Raw genomic sequence first — 2,675 nt, 5'->3', positions numbered from 1 at the left:
CTCTTGTTAATTGTTGCATACTGTTGTTAATTTCGGTCGACGGAAAATTTTATCTAAATTGGGTCTATAGCTCTACTCATGGACCAAATCAATGAGAATAAAAATTTCTTATTAAAATGAAAGTATTTCTGATCATACACTGGGAATAAAAAGATAAAATCAGAATAATTTTTAAAATATTCTTACTGTCATTGGTTTGGTCCATAAGTGTGGCTATGTACCGTGAAAGCAAGTAATTTCGGTTGATTATTTGGTAATAGAGTTGGCTGTGTCTCTCAGAACAAGTTTGAGCATATAACGTGAAATTTTATGAAAGCCGTGAGGTGGTACAAGAAGAGACTCAATGTTAATTTAAATTTTAGATACTTTTCGGTCGCAGTTCGTACCACAAAATCTGAGTTAACAATGCGACCAGGCCTTTTCTGGACAGACGGTAATGGCACACCATTACCCAATCTGCATTCCCTCTTAAAATTGTGCGCAAAAAGACGAGAACATGTGAAAGGAAAGGCATGCCATGCACAGCTTATACATTTTGGCTTAGAAGGAGACGCTCTAACGTCAAATATTCTCATAAACATGTATTCTAAATGTGGCCTGATTGATTATGCTCGCAAAGTATTTGATAAAATGCCTGAGAGAAGCTTGGTTTCGTGGAATACGATGATGGGTGCATATACCCAAAATGGGGAGGAGCAAAAAGCTCTTACTCTTTTCTTGGATTTGCGAAGGGAAGGAGATATGTTTAGTGAATTCACGGTTTCAAGTGTCCTATGCGCTTGTGCTGCAAGAAGCAATGCTTTTGCGTGTAAGCAATTACATGCATTTGCGACGAAGGCGGCAATTGATGCAGATGTTTTCGTGGGTACTGCATTGGTTGATATTTATGCCAAAAGTGGTTTTATGCAGGATGCTATCTATGTTTTTGAAGCGATGTCAGATAAGAGTGTTGTTACGTGGAGTTCAATGGTGGCGGGGTTTGTGCAAAATCAGCTTTATGAGGAGGCTCTGGAATTTTTTACCAGAGCTCAAGCAACTGGGATAGAATATAACCAGTTCACAATGTCATCTGTTATTTGTGCTTGTGCAGGTTTGGCAGCCCTAATTGAAGGAAGACAGGTGCATTCTATTGTTTTTAAAACTGGGTTTGGTTCTAACAATTTTGTGGCTTCTTCTCTTGTTGACGTGTATGCTAAATGCGGTGTTGTAAAAGAGTCTTATATTGCATTCTTGGATGCTCAAGGGAAGAATATTGTTTTATGGAATGTAATGATTTCTGGGTTTGTTAAGAATTCTTACTCTTGGGAAGTAATGATTCTGTTTGAAAAAATGCAGCAGGTAGGTTTGTGCCCAGACGAAATGACCTATGTTTCACTATTGTCAGCATGCAGTCATAAGGGTCTCGTTGATATGGGACGGAGCTATTTCAAGCTTATGACAGAAGAGCACAATGTGTCGCCAAATGTCCTTCACTACGCATGCATGATTGATATTCTTGCTAGGGCAGGGTTAATACACGAAGCTCATGAGTTGATAAAGAATTTGCCATTTGCTGCTACAGCTTCCATGTGGGGATCAATTTTGGCATCTTACGGGACACATGGGAGCCTTGAATTAGCTGAAATTGCATCTGAGAATTTGTTTGAGATGGAACCGGATAATGCTGGAAACTATGTTTTACTGTCAAATGCATATTCTGCTAATAAGAAGTGGAAGAAGGCTGCAAAAGTAAAGATGCTCCTTAAAGAAAATGAGATGAAGAAGGAGACAGGTAAGAGTTGGATTGAAATTAAAGACAAAGTTCATGTGTTTATTGCTGGAGAGAGAAAACATCCTAGAATGGCTGATATTTATTTAGAGTTAGATAAGTTTCTGGAAGTTATGAAGAAACTAGGTTACAAGGCTGAGATAGACTATGACCTCCATGATGTCGATAAGAACAGAAAAGAAGAACTTTTAAGACACCATAGTGAGAAGCTAGCACTTATTTTTGGACTCATAAGCTTACCACCCGCTCTGCCAATCAGGATTATGAAGAATCTACGGATCTGTGGGGATTGTCATTCTTTTATGAAGCTTGCATCAAGCATTACAAAGAGGGACATTATTGTTAGGGATGTAAACAGATTTCATCATTTTAAGGATGGATGTTGTTCTTGTAGGGAGTTCTGGTGAATGCTAGTAAGTAACTCGGTCATGGCGGTTGTCAATCAAACTAAACATTGTTGATTGACTGTCCAAGCTCTTTGTAAAAATTCGGGATTGAGAACAAATTTCAGCAATCACCATCTCATTCATCTGAGAACCTGCTATACATTGTGCAACATGTTAAAATCAATTAAGTAGATACGGAACTTCTTTTGATGGGCGGACTGGAATTAAGGTTTCTACCCTAAACCTTAGAGATCTTACTTACAAGTTAACGGTTAATATTTTCAAATTTTCATTTCTCTACATTTTTCTACCTGATTTGTTTGTTGTTAGTGGGAAATAAAATTGGGAAAAGATTTGCTCCATCTGTAGCATCCCATGCTATTAGCTGCATATGCATATACACAACTAGGTTCAGAATATAAATTTACTAATATAAACGTGTCAAGTCACTCGTGATGAACTACTCGAAGCTCGGCTCATTCAATAAGTTTTAAGGCACGATCTACGAACCCGAGATGGAT

The 2,675-nt window shown here is 38.0% G+C and overlaps 1 pseudogene; it reads left to right on the top strand.

Moving 5' to 3' along the window:
* The first annotated feature begins 249 nt into the window (after positions 1-249).
* LOC149495655 (pentatricopeptide repeat-containing protein At5g04780, mitochondrial pseudogene) lies at positions 250-2,454 on the top strand (annotated as a pseudogene).
* The last annotated feature ends 221 nt before the right edge of the window (positions 2,455-2,675 follow it).

Source organism: Jatropha curcas, chromosome 6 (genome assembly GCF_041381405.1).
Source record: "Jatropha curcas cultivar XTBG-Jc1 chromosome 6, XTBG_Jcur_1.0, whole genome shotgun sequence".
Classification (NCBI taxonomy): domain Eukaryota; kingdom Viridiplantae; phylum Streptophyta; class Magnoliopsida; order Malpighiales; family Euphorbiaceae; genus Jatropha; species Jatropha curcas.
This window is presented reverse-complemented; position numbering and strand designations above follow the sequence as displayed.